This window comes from Xyrauchen texanus, chromosome 11, assembly GCF_025860055.1.
Source record: "Xyrauchen texanus isolate HMW12.3.18 chromosome 11, RBS_HiC_50CHRs, whole genome shotgun sequence".
Taxonomy (NCBI): Eukaryota; Metazoa; Chordata; class Actinopteri; order Cypriniformes; family Catostomidae; genus Xyrauchen; species Xyrauchen texanus.
Genome location: NC_068286.1, coordinates 33647621 through 33662751, shown reverse-complemented (window position 1 = coordinate 33662751; position 15131 = coordinate 33647621). Strand labels below are relative to the sequence as shown.

The 15131-nt window shown below is 43.8% G+C and overlaps 1 protein-coding gene across 1 annotated transcript in view; it reads right to left on the bottom strand.

Annotated features, from left to right (window-relative positions):
- Positions 1–15131, bottom strand: part of LOC127651349 (receptor tyrosine-protein kinase erbB-4-like) — a 213951-nt gene that overhangs the window by 37198 nt on the left and 161622 nt on the right. The gene's annotated exons all lie outside the window — the stretch shown is intronic.

The following is a 15131-nucleotide window of genomic DNA, read 5'->3' as shown; positions in this document are numbered from 1 at the left end:
TCACAGGATATTCATCAGACAACATGGTATAATTTGTGATAAAGTGATTTCCTTCGTATGCTGGTGGATCAAAGAAAAATTTTGAGTAGCAGTGTCATGGTGTACAAAGAAAAATACTAGAACAGGTAAACCTGTTTGCATGTGTTTTTTAGTTTTTTTTTTAGCTATTCAGTTATTTTTTTTAAGTCCTTAATGCCAAGTTTTAAACTTCTGAAAGTAGTTTGCAAAAGAAGATGCATAAATATCATTCATTATTTATTAAGACCTAAGACTGAACTTTAGATGTAGCTGTGTGTTTCATCCATGATTTTATGGCAATACTTAAAATAAATCTCTGTACTTATTAAATGAATTTGTCATTTTAATTGGCCATTGATGAATTTTGTTTTTTATAAATTGTGACCAGTCACAGCACCTCCAAAATACACTTTTACTTATATCTTCAAATACATTAACAACACTTTAAAAATAGTTTTACTTTGGCGTGATCTTGAAATCAGGCAGCTGTAAAATGAGAGACTTACTTTGATGTTTCATTATCTTACTTGGCATTTATCAGAGATATTTGGAACGAAAGGATGACAGGCTTTTGACCCATTACTATATTTTGAATATACTCTCATAGCACTCTCATGGTCTCTTTACACTGTCTGAAATGACACTACTCAGGAAGCCTCTATACAATTTACATGAGTAAATGACAGAGATGCACAAATCAATCAAAGATTTAGTTAAAATAAAGATTGTGTTGAAAGAGACAGTGCACTAACCTGTTACCCTGCACACTCATTTTGAACACAAACCCAATAAGGGACATATTAAAACTTTAATGGTTGAATTTAATGGATCCTTTGGACTACAGGCACATTTATGGTCTCTTTTGATAGAAGACACTTGATGGTTTCTTAACCAAAAGTCAGAATTATATTAAGTCATAAAGAAAAATACTCACACACATGCAACACAAATGAGGTGTAATCACAATGTAATATAAAAAAATAAAAAAATAAAAGTGCATGTCAAAATAATAGCTTTGTATGTAAATTTCTGTCTCAAATTGACATGTTTTAGACAGGAAGGAAGTTTGGGAAAAAATATGTTTGTAAGGAAGGAAATTTGAGAGTTTTGTACATCTGATCGGTCATTCTATCAGAAGGATGAAACCTTGTTCAGAAGGAAGCTTGTTTGGAAGGAAAGAAGTTTGGAAGGAAGTCGTTTAGAAGAAATTAAGTTAGAAAGAAAGTTTAAAATGAGGTTCAGAAGGAAGGAAGGAAGAAAGTTCAAAAGAATGTTTGAAAGGAAGTTCGGAGAGAGGTTACTTAGTTTGGAAGGGATGAGGATGCTTGGAAGGAAATTTGTTTGGAAAATCAGAAAGTTTGGAAGGAAGGAAGTCCGGAAGGAATTTTGTTCAGAAGCTCAGATGAAAGTTCAGAAAGAAGTTTATTCATTCGGCAGGAGGTTCGTTTGTTGGTTCAGAAGACAAAACAAAGGAAGTCTGAAAGGAAGAAGTCAATTGTTTGTAAGTTTAAGTTGGTAAGGAAGTCAGTTTGTTCATTTGGTAGGAACATAGTTAAGAAAAAAGGAAGAAAGGAAGTTCAAAAGTAACACAATTTGTAAAGAAAGGAAGTTGAATGAAAGTGTGTTCATTGGGAAGTTGTTTGTTTGTGCATTCATATGGAAAGAAGGAAGGATCTTCATTCAGGAGGAAGTTAGGGAGGAAGCATGTTAATTGGAAGGAAGCTCAGAATGAAGTCTGTTCATATGGAAGGAAGGAAGGATGGAGGGAAGGTTCTTAGCACATAGCTGACAAAAGCACACTTGGCTAACACCCATGCAATCCTATGAGACATAAAAATATTAGTATTATTTTAAAACTGGTTCAAAATGTCTTCTTTTGCCCACATACATCTTCAAAAGCAAATATTACTAAATCATTCATGAGCACACAGCCCTAGCGGCAGGATAACTGATGGCTGCTTGAATTAGCCCAGTTCACTCAAATCTGTGATGAGAACACATCAGCTCTTTTCATAGTGGAAAAACACCATCTTGAAATGAATGATCCAATCAGACTTTCCAATCCCCCAAATCGAAACTCCATACATCTATTAGTGTAGTGGATACCTTAGTAATTAGATAGTTTCAGACTTTTCTCCTTTTTATTTTATTTATTTTTTAATGTGAACACCAATGCCAAATAAAGGTGCTTATTCACTTTGGATTAGGGATTGTTTGAAAAAGTTGAAAGTAGGCTTATGACAGCTCATACTAAAAAGTACAATTAAACTAATGAGTTGAGTTGACTTAGTTAGATATAAACATGCATTGTGGCACCTACACACGAAGAAGATTTCTTACCATATTCGTTTATGTTTATCTGAGCTACAATATGCATATTTATTTTATATATTTAATTGTATACTCTATTTTTTTTTAACGCTATATCAACCTCTAAGTAAAAATATGTTCTTATTGGTTCATGGTAAAACATGCATGCAAATAATCATTGCTTAGGAAAGCACACATACTACGAATCAGAAAAGATTCAGATACCTAAGTGAAGCCAAATGATCATTCCCTTAAAAAAAAAATAAAACAATATTGAGAAACCTTAACCTATCACATTGATAGAGCTATGTGAGTAATAAAAATGAGCCAAGCAGGATATAACCTAAGTATGAAATCAAGATGCTTAGATAAAAGTCTCTAACATATAATTTTCTAGTGAATATAATGATGAAAACTAATATTTTTCTAATATATTTCTAATTTTGGCATAGCCATTTGCTGGCAGAGAAATTAAGTTTCCTGGGAATGATTCTAATAACAGCCATCTTCTGATCGAGTGTCACTTTTGATGCCAAGTTAGCCTCTAAACACAAAATGCAATGCATAATCAAATTCATGATTTTTAATAAGACTATGTGTGCCAATAGCAACTATAATTATATATCCTCACAGTAGGGTACAACAGTCTGAGAGAACTTGGGAAAATGCTACTATTTTCTAATTTAATAAAAAAAGAATTTGGAAACATAATATTTTTTTATCATAGAAATATGTACAAAGTTAAATATAAATACAAAGTTAAATTAGAATTAAATTAAAAGAGTTAAAATGTAATTAAATAATTTGATAAAAAAATTTACATGTACTAATCACAGCATGTTAGTATGTAACATATCCAAATTTAATTAATTTGATGACCCATGTTTCCCAGCATGATTTGAGGATGCTCCATAGAGCATCTTGTGCACTTCAATGAAAGCAAAGAAATCAAGGAGTTAACATGGTCAATCAGGGTTCCCACTCTTTTCAAACAATTAATTGCCATGACATTTCCAGTCATTTGTGATTTCCAATCTATATTCAGACTGATTCACTAATGTATCATTCAGACCATTTCGACCAAATTACTGCAAAGAAATTAAATTCGTCAAAATCGCTCTCAAATCGTCAACGAAAAGCATATTTACTCTACACAAGCTTAAACCAAGAGCAACATTTAGGGGAAGAAATATTTTAGAGCAAAGCGTAACATGAAAAATGTACATTCACTAAGGAAAATCCTATAATATTTTTACGATTCTCAATATTTTTTTCATTTCCATTACTTCCAGGCCTGGAAAACACCATTTTAAAATTCCATGATAATCCCAGGTTTTCCATGACCATGGGAACCATGTCAAAATGTGCTTACACAAAGGAGTTAACATGATCGCTGCAAAAATGTTATTATGTTTTAGTTACCTAGATATTCTGCAGAATCTTTCTCATTAATTTCATGTCCTATATATTTTTTATTTTATTTTATTATTTTTTCCTTCTTTCTTCCTTTCTACTTTTAGATTAAAATAAAATTTAGAATCACAGACTTTAAATGTCAACTCAGATATTTGAAAAGTACTATACATTTGTTGTAGGTTTTGCAACAAATAAAATTAGAAATTGTGTGAAAGACTATCAATCCATCCATTCATCCATCCATAATATTGAATAACATTGCAGGTGCCAAAATCTGTCTCCTCTCTCGCTGACGTCTTACTCTCTCTACACCTCAGCCGCAGCCACGGCCTGTGCATTTTAAGTCTAGGTCTTCAGTGCGATTCATGCCATCAAGAAACGTCATGGTTACTTTTGTAACCTCCATTCCCCGAGGGAAGGAACGAGACAGTGTGTCGAATGAAGTGACACAAGGTGTCTTCCTGGGATGCCAAACATTCCTCTGAACCTGAGAAAAGGCCAATGTCAAGTTGGCAGACAGAATTTGCATACCCCGCCCCGGACATACGGGTATAAAGGGAAGCAGGGCAGCAAGTGCCAGTCAGGATTTTGCACTGAGGAGCCAAAAATAAGGTACGGCCGTTTACAGTGGTAGGTCTAGTGCTGTGGCAGGAGGGACACAACGCCTCATTCCTTCCCTCGGGGAACAGAGGTTACAACAGTAACCATGACGTTCCCCTTCTGTCACTCACTCAACGTTGTGTCGAATGAAGTGACACAAGGGGTCCCAACTAAAAATGCCACGCACTGACCGTGTTACGTGAACTGTCGAGACAGGTGAAAGCAGGCTACTGTGTGCTAGAGGCAACTGTGTCGGCTGCACGTAGCCCTCCCCAACGCACCCAAGGGGATGTCACATACAGACCTTAGGTTCCCCGCACCCCTGAGGGGGGGAACAGGTGCTACATGACTAGCATGGGAGCAAGCCCGGCAGCCGTGACCTTTTCTCTCACTATGTCTCTCACATAGGACGTGAAGCGACTGGGGCTATATTAAAGCTATGAAACGCGTCAGGGAAGGCGGTCTTTTGCGGTCCTATACTTTCATGTCCTATACTTGAGCTCAACTGAATCAAGCGACTCGAAGGGGGGTCTCTGATGGCCTGAGAGGACCACAGAGAGATCCCAGGAACAGGCTAGGCCTGGGAGGGTTCTGTCTCCGGGCGCCTTTCAGGAACCTAATAATCAAGTCATGCTTACCTAGGGACAAGCCATCTACTGCGTTGTGGTGGGCTGCAATAGCAGCTACATACACCTTAAAGGTGGAGGGGGACAGCCTCTCCTGCAGGAATGAAAGCACTGACCAAACTGTGCACCTCTGCGGGTCTTCGGCTCGAGAAGTACACCGATTTTCCTGTTTGTAAATTTGCCTGGTGGAGGGAGCTCTGGCTTGGATGATCGACTCTACGACTACAGGTGGTAGATCCACTAGATCTTCCGCATCCCGTCCAGGGGCCAGACATAGAGGTTCCAGAGGTCTGGGTGCAGGTGCCAGAGGGTGCCCCGTCCCTGAGAAAGAACGTCCTTCCTCAGGGGAATTTTAAAGGGAGGTACTGTCGCGAGGAGCATAAGATCTGAGAACCAGGCCCGGGTGGGCCAGTAGGGGGCCACCAGGATGACCTGTTCCTCGTCCTCCCTGATCTTGCACAGCACCGGTTCAAGAAGGCTCACTGGGGGAAATGCGTACTTGCGCAGCCCCCGGGGCCAGCTGTGTGCCAGCGCGTCTGTCCCGAGAGGAGCAGTGGGAGTTGTCTTGGGAGGCAAAAATATCAATCTGTGCCTTGCCGAATTGGACCCATATCAGCTGGACCACTCGAGCACTGTCGTGTTGTGGTTGCCAGGGATGTGAGTGGCACGCAGCGACCTGAGTCACGGCTGACTCCAAAGGAGGAGATGACGGGCGAGATATCGGTGCTGTCTGAACGGATCAAGACGTGCTTGCCCCGGATTAGTGGGAGAAACCTCCATAGGGCAAGAGATACAACCAACAACTCTAGGCATTTGATGTGCCAACGCTGCCGGGGTTAACAGAAATCCACAGCTGAGGCAAAAATCATCAACAGTAATCCTCAAAGCACAAAAAATCAGTTTTATTTCTCAAAAAATAAAAAAAAATGTTCCCAAAGGTATTAAGCACCAAAAAATTAACAGAGAAGGGAACAATCCACAGGCAAGAGAAATTAAATGTCTCAGAGTTAGAGAACACTTACTTGGGCAACCGGCTTTAGAACAACTAAACACCAAGCAAAGAGGCTATGCAACAGAGTGACTTAAATACACACATCTGAATGACACACATGTGAACCCAATAACACTAATTACAAAATAGAATAAGCAGGGCACGGTAGCACCATGAGGACCTCTAGAGGTCAAAACCTGATAAAACAGCCAAAACACTGACAGGACCCCCCCTCTAGGGACGGCTCCTGATGTTCCTTCCAGGACGATCGGGTTTATGAACATGGAAGTCCCGAATTAACTTGGGGTCCAAGATATCTCTGGCAGGAACCCAGGAGCGCTCTTCTGGGCCATAGCCTTCCCAGTCCACAAGGTACTGAAGTGATCCTCGCACCTGACGGGAATCCAGTATTCGGTGGACTGTGTAAGCTGGTTGGCCTCCAATGATGCGAGGAGGAGGGGGAGGTTTACCTGCTGGAGCAAAAGGAGAGGACAACACAGGTTTTAGAAGAGAGACATGAAATGTGGGATTAATCTTTAAGGACCTAGGCAAGTATAAACGGTAAGTAACATTGTTAACTTTCCTTGCCACTTTGAAAGGCCCAATGAATCGCTGGGAGAGCTTGCGGGACTCAACCCGTAAGGGAAGGTTCTTTGTGGAGAGCCAAACTCTCTGTCCGGGACGCAGGGGTGGGGGCAGGTCTGCGTCTCACGGTTAGCTTGTCGCTGGTACTGCTCAGAGACTCTAAGAAGCTTATGTCGAGCCTTCCTCCATGTCAGACGACAGCGTCGGATGAACTGCAGAGCTGAGGGAACTCCTACTTCAATTTCTTGGTCTGGGAAGAGTGGAGGGGCATAACCAAACTGGCATTCGAAGGGAGACATGCCTGTCGCAGAGGAGCGTAGAGTGTTGTGAGCGTACTCTGCCCACATAATGAAAGATGACCAGGAGGATGGGTTTTTGGCAGCCATGCACCTCAGTGTAGTCTCCAGATCCTGGTTTAATCTTTCTGTTTGGCCATTGGACTCAGGGTGGAATCCCGAAGATAGGCTCACAGTTGCCCCCAAAAGTTGACAGAATGCCCGCCAGAATCGAGAGGAAAACTGAGGTCCTCGATCAGAAACAATGTCCTGTGGGATGCCAAAAACTCAAAAAACATGGTTAATGACCAACTCCGCAGTCTCCTTAGCGGTGGGCAATTTGGGCAAGAGAATGAATCTGCCATCCTTAGAAAATCTGTCAACAATGACCAAAATGGTAGTGTTACCTTGGGATGGTGGGAGTCCGGTAATAAAATCCATGGAGAGGTGTGACCAGGGTCTTCGAGGGATAGAGAGAGGGTGGAGCAACCCCTGAGGTAAGCGATGAGAGACCTTCCCCTGACTGCATGTGGAACAGGCACTTACAAAGGACTTTGTATCCTCCTTGATGGTCGGCCACCAAAACCGTCTCTGGAGAAATTCAAGGGTGCGAGTAGTGCCTGGATGGCAGGTCAGATGAGAGACATGACCCCACTGGAGAACCTGGGAGGGAACAGCTTTAGGGACAAACAAGCGGTTGGTTGTCCCACCTCCTGGGTCTGGTTCCTGGGCCTGGGCCTGTCTTACTGTATTTTCAAGTTCCCATCTTACGGGGGCCACTATCTTGGAGCTCGGGATAATGGTTGTGACAGAATCTTCTTGGTTGCTACTGGAGTATACTCGAGATAGAGCATCAGGTTTGAGATTCTTGGATCCGGGACGGTAGGATAAAATGAATTGAAACCGGTTGAAGAATAGAGACCAGCGTGCCTGACGAGGGTTGAGTCGCTTGGCCTGCTGAATGTACTCTAGATTTTTGTGGTCAGTGAGTACTTGGACTGGGTGTTTGGCCCCCTCAAGCCAATGTCTCCATTCTTCAAGCGCCAGTTTAACAGCCAGTAACTCACGGTCTCCCACATGGTAATTCCTTTCTGTAGGTGTAAGACGGTGTGAAAAGAATGCACATGGCCGAATTCTGTTATCCTCCCCCCTCTGGGAAAGCACTGCTCCAACACCCACATCCGAAGCATCGACCTCCACAATGAAGAGTTTGTCTGGGTCTGGGAGAGTGAGGATGGGAGCTGAAGTAAAGCGGCATTTGAGTTCATTAAAAGCCAGCGCGGCTTCAGGACTCCAGCAAAACCTAGAATTATTCCCTTTAGTGAGAGCAGAAAGGGGAGCCACCACAGAGCTGAATTTCAATATAAATTTGCGGTAAAAGTTGGCAAAACCAAGAAACCGCTGCACCTCCTTCACAGACCCAGGAGTGGGCCAATCCATGACTGCTTGGACCTTCTGAGGATCCATTTGAATATGGCCGGGTTTAATGATGAATCCCAGAAATTGCACTTGGGTCACATGGAATTCACATTTTTCGGGTTTAACATAAAGGTGATTATCGAGGAGGCATCTGAGAACCTTCCTGACATGCTCCACGTGTTCATTGAGGGAACTTGAAAAAATTAGGATATCGTCCAGGTAGACAAATACAAACTGATTTAGCATATCTCGAAGGACATCATTTATCAGGGCCTGGAAAACTGCAGGAGCGTTGGTGAGGCCGAAAGGCATAACTAGGTACTCATAGTGCCCGGTGGGAGTGTTGAATGCGGTCTTCCACTCATCCCCTTGTCTAATGCGCACAAGATGGTAAGCATTGCGCAAGTCGAGTTTGGTGAATATGGAAGCTCCCTGCAGTATCTCAAAAGCTGTGGCCATAAGCGGCAATGGGTAACGGTTCCGGATAGTGATTTTATTGAGGCCTCGATAATCGATGCAGGGTCGAAGGCCCCATCCTTCTTACCCACAAAGAAAAACCAGCACCAGCAGGGAAGTGGACCGACGGATAATTCCTGCAGCGAGGGACTCCTCAATGTAATTGTCCATAGCTGCACGCTCGGGAGAAGACAAGGAGAAGATGTGGCCTCTGGGGGGACAGGTACCTAGAAGCAGGTCAATGGCACAGTCATAAGGACGGTGTGGAGGTAAAGAGGTGGCTTTCCTTTTACTGAAAACTGCCTTGAGGTGGTGGTACTGAGTGGGAATCTGAGATAGGTCTAGGGATTCTTGAGTCTCGAGAGTAGGGTCAGGGGAACTCGGGGTCAAACAGGTGACAGAACAAGTGGGACCCCAACTGAGAATAGCGCCAGTGGACCAGTCAAGATGGGGGTTATGGTGAAGAAGCCAGGGGTGACCGAGAATCACAGGGAACTCTGGAGACTGTATCAGATGAAAATAGAGCTCCTCCTGGTGTTGACAGATAGATAGGTGAAGAGGAACGGTAAGAAGGGTTACCTTTCCGGGACCCAGGGGGTCTTCCATCCAGTGCAGTAACTGTAAGAGGGGTTTCGAGTGAGTCAGAGGGGGATCTGGAGACTCCTAGCAAGAGATAAGTCCATAAAGTTCCCGGCTGCACCTGAATCCACCAAGGCTTTAAGTTGATGCTTCTGATCTCCCCAAGAAAGTGTGATGGGGAGAATCAATCCTGAAATGGAAGGTGGGGCTATGCGAGTAATTCCCGTTACAGTCCTTCCTTGCCTGTACGGGAACGAGCATTTCCCGAGAGCTTTGGGCAGGAAGAACGGAAATGTCCAGGCAGTCCGCAATACAGGCAACACCGCTCCCTCATGCGGCGGTCACGTTCTGATGGGGAGACCCGAGTACCACCCAATTGCATCGGTTCAGGGAATCCTTGGGATGGAGGTGACCTCTCTGTGGGAACTAAACTGGCAGGAGGTGTGAAATCAAACTGGCGACTCAAATTCCTCTCCCTCAGATGATTATCCAGTCGGATCGCCAGATCAATGAGGGTCTCGAGGTCACGGGTAGGCTCTCGTGTTGCAAGGTCATCTTTGAGTGCCTCAGAAAGACCGTTCTGGAAGCACACCATGAGAGACTCATTGTTCCAACCACTCCCTGCTGCAATAGTGCGAAAATGGATGGCATATTCTGCAGCAGTGCGACTACCTTGCTGGAGGGTCAGCAGTCGTTTAGACGCCTCACGGCCGCTGATGGGATGATCAAAGACCCGTTTGAACTCCTCTTCAAACGCCGAATACCTTGAGCAGAAGGGACTGTGGGCGTTCCAGACAGCTGTTGCCCAGGAGAGGGCCTTACCCGAAAGAAGGGTGATGACATATGCAATCTTGGCCCTGTCTGAAGGGAAGGATGATGGCTGTAGCTCAAATGTAAGGGAACACTGAGTGAGGAATCCGCAACAAGCACTGGGGTCTCCCGAGAATCGTTGTGGTGGAGGTAGGCGAGGTTCTGCAAGGGGAACTGAAGTTTGAAGTACAGAAGGCAGCCTATCAAAGATCTGACGGACAGAGGTCATGACATCTGACAGTAATTCTGAATGCTTAACCATCAATGCTTCCTGTTGGACTAACACTGCTTCATGTCGTTGGACTGAGGACTCATGCTGAGCGACAGTAGTGAAGAGTTCTTGTGCGCTGGGCGTCTCTGGGTTCATCTTGGCTTGGTGTTTCTGTCAGGGTCGGGACTAGAACTCGGGTCTCTGGTGTGAAAGTCAGACTCTCAATCACTGAGCCACTGGAGATGGTGAACCCAACAGTGAGACGCACTCAGAAGAAGATGAGATGCAGAAAAAGTTTTAATACAATTAACAGAAATCCACAGCTGAGGCAAAAATCATCAACAGTAACCCTCAAAGCACAAAAAATCAGTCCAAAGGGGCTTTTCTCAAAAAATACAAAAAATGTTCCCAAAGGTATTAAGCACCAAAAAATTAACAGAGAAGGGAACAATCCACAGGCAAGAGAAATTAAATGTCTCAGAGTTAGAGAACACTTACTTGGGCAACCGGCTTTAGAACAACTAAACACCAAGCAAAGAGGCTATGCAACAGAGTGACTTAAATACACACATCTGAATGACACACATGTGAACCCAATAACACTAATTACAAAATAGAATAAGCAGGGCACTATAGCACCATGAGGACCTCTAAAGGTCAAAACCTGATAAAACAGCCAAAACACTGACAGTACGCGAGGGGACAGGGACAGGACGAAGGGGAGGACCTTGTACTGACACGCCTGGACGTCGAACGTGAACCGTAAGAAGGTTTGGTGTTGCGGCAGAATGGAGACGTGGAAGTACGCGTTCTTCAGGTCTACCGCCACGAACCAATCTAGCTGTCGAACACAGGTAAGAATCTGTTTCTGCGTGAGCATTTCGAACAGGAGTCTGTATAAGGCCCGGTTGAGAACTCACAGGTCCAAGATTGGTCACAACCCACAGCTTTTTTTTGGGTATGATGAAGTAAGTGCTGTAGAAACCCTTCTCCATCTCGGCTGGAGGGACGGGCTCTATCGCATCCTTAAGGAGCAGGGTCGTGATCTCTACTCATAAGGCGCTGACTTTCTTGCCGCACACGGAATGGAGCGAACACCGCTGAAACGAGGCAGGAGCGGGTGAAATTAATCGCTTAGCCGAGTCAGATGGTCTTGGCCAGCCAGCGCGATGGACTGGGAAGTGAAAGCCACGCATCCAAACTCCGCACGAGGGGCACTAATGGGACGATCGCTTTTGACATACCGGGCGGGGCTTCACGGCGGGGAGGAGCAGGTAATAGCAAGTTGGGAGGCAGAAGTGCGTCCTGAGGCTTGGGTGCTGAGAAAAGACTCAAAGCACTTACCTTGCTCTGCGCAACCGGCGGGGGGGGGGTTAGAGACCTCCTAGAGAGGCATCTTCGGAACTCGTCAGTGCTGGCCTGCCGGGGCTGAGCAGTCGTGGGGCCAGAGGAAAGGGAACTGCGTCCGGGAAGCCAGGACTGTAAAGTTTTGGGGCCGGGGTGCCGTACGAATGGCACACACCGGCTGGATGACCCAGGGAGTGAGGAAATCGCTCTTTATTGAGAATGTGGTTGCTGCAGCCCAAAGGCAGCGCGGCAAATGAAACAAGGATTCTCCTCCCTGCCCTCCTCCGGGGGACGGGAGGAGGGCTTTGAGTGACGCCCTGATCCAAGGAACCGATCGAGTAGCCGTGAGGGGGGACAGAGGTTTCCAGTCTAGCCTCGCGCTCACGACGGCCCGGGAAACCATAGCTGAGCAGACCCGAAGGTGGCAGCTCTGACGGCTGCCCAGAGGAGTCATCAGCATCAGACGCCGCTGGGACGCTCTGCGATGCAGCGGCGATGTCGTCATCCAATTCCAGAGGCTCAAGGGAGAATTATGGCTGGCAATGAGGCAAGCCGCACTCATCCCGAGCTTGGATGGAAGCAAGCAAGCGTGCCGGGGGGCAGGTGGTTTGTGGGGATTTACCCCGCGAAACCGAGCCTATCGTTACCCCCAAATCGCCTTCATCGCAGCCGGGTCTTCCTCAATCCAGTGGGAAGAAGGAACGAAGCGGGGGGCGGCTGAAGTGGCTTTCTCTCGTGAGAAAAGAAAGCCGCAACCGCAATGTTGCCATGGCTATGTTCTCGCACTGAGAACATGAACCATTCATAAAACGCTGTCTTCGTTTGATCGCAGCCCAGGCAAGCGAGGCAGCTTTTATGACCTTCAGAAGTGGAGAGCAAACAACCGCATCCAGGAACTACACAGAGGTGGAAAGACATCTTTAAAACCTCTTCCCAATCCTGTAAAATTAGCCTAAAACGCCTAATCAAGGCATACCCAAAGTAAATTTAAAGCTGTTCTTGAACCGTTTGGAGTACATGCATGGTTTTGGTAACATTTGAAAGGGGACACTCTGAAGTTTTCTCCCCAGTAGTCAGAATTACTGTAAGTGCTACTGATTTTGAGTAATAGAAGTTTGAACGCAATGAAATAGAAGTTTGTTTTTCTGCCTGAAATTTTTTTTTGCATACAGATGCCTGCAGATGACTATAACTTGTAGCTATTAGCTTGAGAACACAATGGGATCACAGCATGAAGCCTTACCTAGTCCAAGTTCAAATGTTATAACAATACCATAAAAAATGAATATTTTACACATGTTTTTCTAAGGGTACACCCAGGCGTTTTACAAAAGTGCCTTTTGGATACTCCAAAAGGACCCTTTGGTAACCTAGGACAAAAAGGCTACTACTTTTGAATGCTTCAACGTAGAGTCATAATTTTGGGCTCTAATGAAAGATGACACTTAGAGCTATCATATTCCATATCCAGATCCACTATTAGTTTTGCTGACACAGAGTAACTGATGCATAAACACATTAGAGTGCCTTTTCCCTTCTTGAAACTAAATGTTGTGCATATAAAATAGTCAAAACTAGTGCTATGGTGGACAATTTGTTTATATAAAAAATACACAAGCTATTTACATGAATTTTTACACAAAGTATTTACAAACCATTATAAAATTGTACATGTTTCTAGCAACATGCCAGTCATTGTAGCGGTCACATTTGGGTACAAAGCACAAAGGCACATCACAGGAAGAGTACTTCACTGGTGTCTTTGCATGACACTGCCTGCACTTCAGACGACCAGCGGTGCAAGATTTGGTGATGTGCAACGGCCTGTGATGTGCTTTTCGTGGAGCAGGAGATACGGGTCTGGCTGTGGAGTGAGACCCCAACTCTGCCAGCTCCTCAGCAAGGGTCTCTCTGAAAGCCCTCCTCTCTTGATGAGGTGCTGTCCTGCTGCTCCACTTTATGTTGCCCGCATCTGGCTCCCAATCGCTATCTGATTCAGTGAGAATAAATAAATGTAATTTACAAAGCTAGACACAACTTTTCCATCTTTTCTGTATTCTATATATATATATAGTTTTACATATGTGTAAATATGTATTATTGTATGTATATTTACTGTAAATACTGTATACTTTGCCAATGTACTATGGAACAAATAGATGGGCCTACACCTCCCCCCATGAATTCAGCATTGTAACAAATAGATGGGCCTACCCCTCCCCCACCTCCCCGCATTGTAACAAATAGACTCTCAAACACAACATATATTCTTATTTTCAACTTATATTTATTGATTTATTTATATATATATTTCGCGTCCATTTATATATATATATAAATACATATTTACAGTAAATATACAAAACATCTGTATAGCATGTCAATAGATCTGAAACAAACAATGAACTAAAAACTCACACACGCACAAACAAATACAAAAAACACGCACAAACGGTTCAAACACTCAATGAACTCACACACGCACAAACAAATACAAAAAACACGCACAAACGGTTCAAACACTCACTGAACTCACACACGCACAAACAAATACAAAAAACACGCACAAACGGTTCAAACACTCAATGAACTCACACACGCACAAACAAATACAAAAAACACGCACAAACGGTTCAAACACTCACTGAGGAAACACACGACAAAGGGTAATTACAAAATGTGTATTCATTATTCAAACTAAATCTTATTTATGCGGAATATACAGTATATATGTTATAAAACACAAGAAAACACTTACTTGTCCAGAGCAATGTCTAATCTCTCCATAAACATTTCCTCTGCCTCCGAATTATCCGTATTGTTTTCAGAAATGTCATCTCCAAACTCATTATTTCCACAGTAAATGCCTTCTTATATCACATCCTGGGGTGAAAATCCTGTTTTTCACGTCCGTTTCACCATATTTAAATTGCCAAATGTGTAAACAGTTCCAAAACAGCTCTCCAATATTTTTACGCACAGACGCACGACACACTCGGTAATGGCAAGGCAATTTTGCGCGCACACATTACAGAACCTTGCTCTAATCTTCCCATTAAAGCTGCATATCACTGTTTTCAGAAATTCATTGGCTATACGATGCGTCAGTCATTTCCACTCTTCGATGTAATTGGTTTGATCAGTAAACAAAGGAAAGTGGGTATGCCCTTACATTCGACACAGACTGTGGTTGGGTATTGAAGGCTTTGGACAGGACATGGAAGCTCCTATTGGGTCAAATGAGGTGTCAATCGAAAGGTCAGAGTGCGTGCTTCCATTTTGATACCGGATATAGGAAATGTTTACATCTGAACTGAAGTTATTACCGATAATATGTGAAAGTTTAGGTACAGCTGCCAGGTGCTTTGAAATGATGCAACAAGAGTCTGTGGATATTTATTGATGTAATAATGTGATTTGGACTAAACATTTTACTTGATTTGATCATTTGGACATTTGATAATGAAACAACACCGTTTTTGTCAGGA